The following is an 8,083-nucleotide window of genomic DNA, read 5'->3' on the forward strand; positions in this document are numbered from 1 at the left end:
CTGACTTAAATCAGGAATAATCTTGGGTAGGGGGAAAATGACAATGAAACCATCATAAACTGAGTATAAAATGTTTATCTGCATGTGTCAGTAACTCCAACGGCCAGCTGCAGTCAGCACAATTATCAGCCTGTAATTGTGCTCAGGGCCAGCGTGGGCCTTTCCACGTCAGCTCCTCCTGCACAGCACATGGGGGCCTGGGCTTGCTGCTGGCTTGTTTCCTTTTAGGAGACTGGGATGAGGAAAGGCTGGGGGGTTTTGTCAAAGAGATAATATTCGAGTGACCGTGTATGTGCTGGAAGCCTCCCAGACTGACTGGCCCACGACAGGATCACCCAGTGCTGGGGGAGGAGGGGGCTGCACCTTGCTGCCCTGGTTAGGGGTGTTAAGCTGCTCCTTTGGCTCAGAGAGGGCCAAGTGCAGCACTTGTGTGCAGAAACACTTCATTAGCCCTGGTCTGCAAAGCTACTGCAGCAACTGGTGTGGCCAGAGCACCCCTTTCTGCACTTGGAAATGAGCTGAGTCAGTCATGGGACAAGGCAGGGCATTCCCCACGTGTGCCCATTGTGAATTCCCTGTGCCCCGACTGTGTCGCGTCCCGCTCCTCAGTGACATCCCGCCCAGCCTGGAACATGGAACTCCCCGTTTCCAAGGACACGTGGCCATTGTCACCAGCACACAGCAGGACCGGTCAGACCCTTCGGCTGCTGCGTCGAGAGCGGAGGTGTCGGAGCGATAGCAAGTGTTGTTCCAGCTTGGTTGGTTCTAGCACACGCTGTTCAAGAGGCCGATCCACACACTGAGTGGATGTAATTATTTACAGTTCTGTGCAGAAACGGGGGGGGCTCAGGGACAAATTCACAAAGCCAGCACACAAAGAACCAGAGTGTCTTTGTATTTTTACATTTTAGCAAAGAAAGGAATTAGTGTTCACTGACTGCAAGTTCCCTAGTTCTCTTCATAATTAGTATTCTGTCTGCTGTTGGGTAATGATCCTCTCACTTCTCATGCTCAATAGTCTGCATGCTCAGACTCTCCCTTCTTCTTAGTGAGAGGCTCCTTGAGTGGATAGCCGTGGTCTGCCCCTGCTGAAATGGCCTTTTACCTCGCAGGAGGTGATTCAGCACAGTTTCTGCATTGGCTTTATCAGTTTGTTCCTTTCCTTGGGGATTCTGCCAAATGTCCTTGTGCCCATAAATTCTCCATTCTTTGTGTCCACCATCAGTGGTACATCCTTCTTCCCAAGCCTTGCTAACCTCCCCTGTGTCTGAGGAAACTGAAGCCTGTCAAGTCCTGCACCTCCACAAGGCCATTCAGCCCAGAAGCAACCTGCCTTTCAAAGGCCTGGCCATCACTTAGAGCTTGTTGGCTACTTCTTGTTTCATGGGAATAATCTCCCTCCTTGTTGATGAGCCTTGAAAGCCACAAGGGAGAAACATCAAAGAACACATTTTCCTGACAAATATTTTGCATTTTGCAGATTTTTCAGCAGGATCAGTGGCTGTGTGGGAGCCAGAGCACCCGAGGCAGAGCAGGATGGCGGAGCTGTGGGCCTGGGCACGATCCAGAGCGTTCCGCAGGGCCCCAACCCGCACGGCGTCCCGCAGGGCCCCCAACAGCACTGCGATGCCCGTCAGGGTGACCCAGGGGTCCCAGGACCAACAGGTGAGGGGCAGCTGTCGGGCTCTGCGGGTTGCCAGCGGGTGGGGGCTTGGCCGTGGTGTTGGTGTCAGGTGCTGCTGAGCCCGCGGGACCTGTCGGGCAGGGCTGGGGCCCCACTGGTGCTCCAAGGGCCCCTTTGAGGCAGCTGCCCCGGTGGAAACGACTCACAGGGATGACACGGAGGAGGTGCCAGCGGAAGTGGGAAGTTCTCTGATGGAAGGGGTTCCCAGGGATGCCACTCAGGAGGTGCCAGTGAAAGTCAGATGTTCTCCATGCTGGGACACTCAGGAAATTCATGCTCTGGGCATGGCTCTTGGTCAAAATGCATAGATTTCTCATTGTTCTGTCTTTGCCCTGCACTCACCGAACATGTCAGGAGAAAGGAAACGCTCTAACAGTATTTTTTACTCTTAGGAGTAGCCATTTCTTTATTCTCAGCTGTGATGCATAGTGGAGAGCTCCAGCTACATGCACACCATTTTCAAAGCTTTTCCAAACAAAGAAATTTCAGCATTTTTAGCAGCCAAAGACATGAATCTTCATTGGTTCTAAATTACATCATTTCTTCAACTAAGTAATATTCTATCTTCGGTATTGATGTCTCCCTTCACATGGTAATTAGTGCACATCTTTCAGTCCATTTATCATAGCTTTTCAGATTTTTTCTCAGGCAATTTTGCCTATGGAATGAAGCAGTTGGATGGCAGTAGTTGTTTTCATTAAAAAATGTACTTAGGCTGATGGACATTTTAACCTCCAGCGGAATGCAATACATTCTGTACTAAATGATGAGATCAGCCAAGCAACCCAAATTTTGTAATATCTGATTAACCTAGGATAAACTGCTTCCATTTCACACCTGCAAAGAATTGCATCTAGAGCTGAGGACAAGAGAAAGGGTTCTCATGCCTGTTGAGAGTCAAAATTCACCTTATGCAGGTGAAATTCTTCTTGGAGCTGACTGCAGGATGTGCTTCCTTAGTACCAAATCAATCCCGGCATCAGGTCATGTCCAAAATTCTTGTATTTTTGTCAACCACTCTCAGCTGGATTGTTAGCTGAACACTGGCCAGTTCAGTTGTACTCAGGCACTTGATTCCAAGGGAAGCCTGTGCCTATAAATTCCAGCAATTGGGAATGGATCACTTGCTGCTTGAACGTTTGGCTGCATTAGAGGCTAAGGGAGGGTTGCTCTCTCAGGGCAGTTTTGTAGCCGGCTGCTTGCAGAGGGAGAACTGTGTCAAAGCAGCCCTTTTTAGTGATGTGCAGCAAGCCTTCGCAAATACAGCTCTTGTTTAAAGTGAAGGGCCTAGTTAATCAGCAGTGATGGAGAGTAGGCTGAAGTTTTTACAGAAAATATCTTTTTCCTTTTAGCCAAATGCCAGCAAGGCATTGCACAATGGAAGTGCGCAGAATGTCCAATTGAATAACCCACTTGGAGGTATGGTTGCCTTTCACATTTTGCTCAATATCTGTAAGACTTTCAACTTGGTAATTCATTTTTGCAGCATATTCTCGGGACAGGGGATCTCTTGTGTTCAGAGATCTCAACTGGAGGTGGTATGCCCTCAGGTCAAGCTTGCAGTCTCTTGTCACTGCATGTAGCCACTGGTTTGTTTTCCCCTGAGAAAGCCTGCCAGTCCTTCCTTGTTCCCATACTGCTTGATGGGATGCAATTTGGAGCATTGAGGTCAAGGTTTGGACCACTCCATGCACCTAAATTCACTGCCTTGGTAGCTAAGCTTTTGATTTTGGAGTATCTAGGCACTGTCATTATCCTTTAAATTTAATTGGGAAATTGAAAGAAAATGACCTTGAGGAAGTTGCGTAGAGAATTTCACAAGGTCAGCATGGGAAATTTTGCTTGATTTAATTTTTTGTCTTGGTCGTTGATAAGCAAGTGTTGCCACAACACTGTGCTGCGTTCTTTTCAAGGAAATGGAAAGGAAGATACTGATGTCATCTTCCCCACGGATTCCATCATTTCCCACAAAGCACAACGTGCTTGGGTGATGTCATTTGTTATTAATCTGCTCTCAGTGCTGTTTCCCCAAGGAGCCTGGCTCCAGGCAGACTCGAGGTGCACATTCCCCGTACAGGCACTCAGTGGTGCTGCCTGCAGCAGTGAGCTGAGCCAGGTACAGCCAGCTGCCCTGAGAAAAGCAGGCTCTCACCTGGCTGTGGCTGCAGTCACCTGCCTGCAGGGACTTCCCTGCCACTGCAAGTGCAGCTCTTGCTCTGCCTTAGCCTAGCGCAGAGCATTTTAAACTAGCATCATGGTGGCTTTCCGGAGAGACAAAGCTAAACTTCACATTTCTCCCTGGAGACGTTCTGTTTCACATGTGGATGATGATTTGTGTGATTCTTGGTGGTGGTCTACACAGATCCTAAGGGAATACTTAACATTCAGTAACTGGGGTGTGAGGACTGGCAGTAGTGAGACAATTGTGGAACTTGGTGCCGCTTTGGCTTTAGGCTGGCACAGAGAAACTCAGGTGAGACAGGTCTGGTTGCTGGTAGGGTACAGGGTGCCTTTGCAACATGCTCCATGCAGTACCAGTTAGGGACTGGGCTTTGTCACAGAATCAGAGAATCAGAATCAGAGTTGGAAGGAATCCACAAGGACATGCAAGTGCATTTGGAACTTGTCCAAATGTTTTCTGAGCTCTGGTGGACTTGGTACCATGAGCAGCCTTGTGGGGAGCCTGTCCCAATGCCTGATCACCCTCTGGGTGAAGAGCTCTTACCTAATTTTCATCTGAATGCTTCGTTATGGTTTCAGGTAATTTTCTTTAGAAGTCATTCAGGGGTATGGTTTTAGGAGGTGTTTTGTTTCAATGCTGTGGGAAGTTTCTCTATCCACATTGGATTGAACTTCTCAAACATTAGTAGTGTCTTCACTCGACAACTGGCATGTTTACAGTGTTGTCAATAATTGAAGTGTGTGATGTTTGTGCAATTAGGATTGCAGACAAATACCAGAGAGGCATGGTCCAAGGAACAGGAAGTGGAGAAAGGCATTAAAAATTTGACCTACATTGAAAGACTGAAGGAGCGTGTAAAGAAAGGTCAGTCTCCGTGTGTGTGATGGCAGGGACAAAGCTCCCGGATTTCTCACCAATACGCATGAAGTCTCCATCAGCCACTAAACAGGAGTTCCTGGTTTCAAAACAGCGCCTGCTGCGTCATATCCCCTCCCTTGACCTGCTGGCCACGCTTCACCTGATGCAGCCCAGGACACGGTTGCCTTTCTGGGCTGCCAGCACACGTTGCCAGCTCATGCCCAGCCTCTCATCCACCAGCACCCCCAAGTCCTCTCCACCTTCATCCCAGCCACCCCATCCCATCGCAGCATCCCTGCCCAGCAGGGACAGGCCATGTCCCAACCCCAAAGATGCAGCACTTTGCACTTGGCCTTGTTGAATCGGATGAGGTTCCCAGGGCCCTACTTGCCAAGGTTCTCCATGTCCCTCTGGATGGCATCCCAGGCCTCTGGTGTTGTCAAACTTGCCAAAGGTGCATTTAATCCCACTGTCCACATCATTCTTATGGACATCATATGCAATCATATGAAAACCACCATGCATATAAAGAGTTTTTCATTAATACCTCCCCTCCAGTATCACTCCTTTACATGGTATTTTTAATGACTCTTCCTTCCAAATGCTTTACTGTCTGGATTCGTACTGGTCTATAATTTCTGAACAAATAGAGTTTCAACAGTCTTGGTACATCCTCTTGAGTCAACTACCTTGCTTCCTCCCACTCCCCATTTGACAATTTGTTTTCTGTTTTTTCTTTACTGAAGTGAAAATACCAGAGCTCAGGAGGGCCCCACACAGCTCTCCAGATTTTGTGCCTGAGAGAAAGAGAACGATGCCCACGAACCCTGCAAAATTCTTCCAGAGACCTTTCAGTACTGTTTCTCAACGACCCATCAGAGACAGGGTGATTCATTTACTGGCTCTGAAGAATTACAAGAAGTCAGAGCTACTTGCCTACTTAGAGAGAGAGGGAGTTGTGGAAAAGGACAAGGAATCCCTTGGAAAGATCCTTCAGGAGGTGAGATCCTGGAGCTGCTGCCTGCAATGCTAACTCTTAGCAGCCTTACTTCAGGTTTCAATTAGAATCTAATGAGAGGCTTAGGAAATGCTCCTTGTTTACATTTTCCCATCAATTTTACCCAGATTCCTCCCAACTGCAAGTCCATGTGACAAAAAGAAAGAAATCCTCAAAACTTGTTGTTGTTTTCCCTCTTTTCCTTGCACTGTTGAACTGCTTGATGAAGTAACTTCACAGGGTGAAACTCTCAACTGGGTGAAACACTTAGCTGAGGTCCTTAAAATACCCTGAGACAAGTTTCAGAGGAGAGAATTTTGGTAGCTGCACAGGGCAGTATTTCATTTGAACGGACTTGGCGGCCTCTCAATGGTATTTGCTTCTACTGGGGTCTGTGGGGGTTGCCTTCCAGGGAAGGGTGTTCCAGGCAAATCCTACATGAGAAAGGTGGTGGCCCAACTTTGAGCACAGAGTTTCTTTGCTCTTGTGTGGATTGAGTCTTCAACTTCCTTGGCACCTATTTCTCATAATTTTCCAGTTGTCCTTTGAGTGCCACTGGTATTTCTTTATTACAGCCATTCATACGATTCACATTGACTGAAGGATGCAGTGGCTGTTTCCTTCCTTGTTCAATAGTCCCTGTCAGTGTAGGCTGTTGCTGAATTATGCAAGCATTAACGTATCAAGCAGCAATATTTCCTTTTTAGCTAGGAAAAAAGCGATGGTAAGATTTCAAAGCTCAGCTCCTTAGAGGGCAAGAGATGAAAGAAAAATTCTCCTTTCTGTTTCTTCTTGTTAATGTTTAAGGAGATTTTGAAAGAGTAGTTTCTTGTTTACAGTGTGAACTTCCTCAAGATACTGGTTTGCATTCTGAAAGGGCTTTGTGAACAGCACTACATCCTGAAAATGGTTATTCACATTTTTCTTAACTTCATAGGGAGGTGGTGTTATTTTTCCTATACATGAAAAACCAGTAGGGAGAACTTGCTGAGCTCTTATACTCACAGCCCTCCTTCTCTTCCAACACAGCCTTAGTTCTGCTTTTAAGAAGTGAATTCCTGATTCTGGGTATCTTTGTTACTTTTAAGCTGTTGAAGTGTAGCTCTAGGTAGGTTATCTCCTGTAAGAGTTCCATAGGAAGCTGTAGTTTCCTCTGAGCAGACACTTGAGAAAGAAAAGCAGTTCTGTTTGCAGAGACAAATGCCAGCATCCTGTGGTGCTTCATGGGATGATGAAAACATGCCCCGTTACAGGTCCAGGCTGTGCTCTGCCATGGCAATGTAGCTGGGTGAAACAAGAGGGCAGCAGGAGTCCTCCTGAGGGTGGAAAAATATGGACTTGCTCATGGAGATGATGTTCTCCAGGTCCTATTCAAAAGAAAAGGAAAACAGAAAGGAAAAACCTGGCCTCTCCATGTATTTCAAATGGTGAAGACTGAGAGTTCTGGCATAGTGTCCCTTGATTCTCAAAGCTGCGTTAAAGACCAAAAAACCTGGATCCCTGGTGCAGGGAGAGGTTTTCATAGCGTCCATTTCCTCCATGCTTGCAGCACTTTGGCATTTACTTACATCCAAATTTCTACAGCCCAAATGGACCACACCTGTTTAATCTTGTTGCCTCTTACATGACAGCTGCTTTGTTCTTCACATCAAACAGAAGTCCTGGAGAACTGGTGCATGATTTTCTTTTCAGCTTTGCTTTAGCTTTGCGCTACCAGTTTTACATCTGTAGTCTGCCTTTAGGTGTAGTGAATATTGACCTTTTAAATGTCTGCCCGTAGGTAGCCAGCCTGGATGCAAATGAGAATTCTTTCAGTCTGAAGGAACATTTCTTCAAAGACATTCAGGTTGATTGGCCTGGCTACAGTGAAAGAGATAGAAAGACATTGGAGGTGACCCTTTTTCAGTAAGTTCAGTCAGGACAACAGCCATTTCAAAAAAACCCGCTGGGAAATGAAGGTCTGTTCTCGCTGTGAGGAAAGAGCGATGACTGCTGATATTTTTGCCTTGTAACCTGAAATGTTGGACCATCCTTACAGAAAAACAGCTCCATCTCCAAATGCCACCAGCACCAGCCAGTCACCGTCTCTGGGACCTTCTGAAAGAAATGCTCCACCGAGAACGGCTCAGGTATTTTGTGAATTTTAAACATTCTCTACCCTAGATGATGTTTTATCCCACTTGCTCTTGGGGTCCAAGCTGTGATATGAAGCAGTAGTGTTGTCTTTATATCCTATAAACCCGAAGTGTGTACTTCGAATGGGATTCCTGTAATACTTTTCAAGATGCTTACAATGTCAAAGCCTGCAACAAGCTTGCAGACATGACTTGTTTCTTATGGTGCATAGGAAACTCTGCTAAGG

At 46.8% G+C, this 8,083-nt stretch overlaps 1 long non-coding RNA gene across 1 annotated transcript; it reads left to right on the top strand.

The window, feature by feature from the left end:
• The first annotated feature begins 5,473 nt into the window (after positions 1 to 5,473).
• LOC137467264 (uncharacterized) lies at positions 5,474 to 7,850 on the top strand. Its single transcript, XR_010995470.1, has 3 exons — positions 5,474 to 5,724; positions 7,502 to 7,626; positions 7,760 to 7,850. It is a non-coding gene; the product is annotated as an uncharacterized lncRNA (long non-coding RNA).
• Positions 7,851 to 8,083: the final 233 nt, after the last annotated feature.

Source organism: Anomalospiza imberbis, unplaced genomic scaffold (assembly GCF_031753505.1).
Source record: "Anomalospiza imberbis isolate Cuckoo-Finch-1a 21T00152 unplaced genomic scaffold, ASM3175350v1 scaffold_55, whole genome shotgun sequence".
In the NCBI taxonomy this organism is placed as follows: Eukaryota; Metazoa; Chordata; class Aves; order Passeriformes; family Viduidae; genus Anomalospiza; species Anomalospiza imberbis.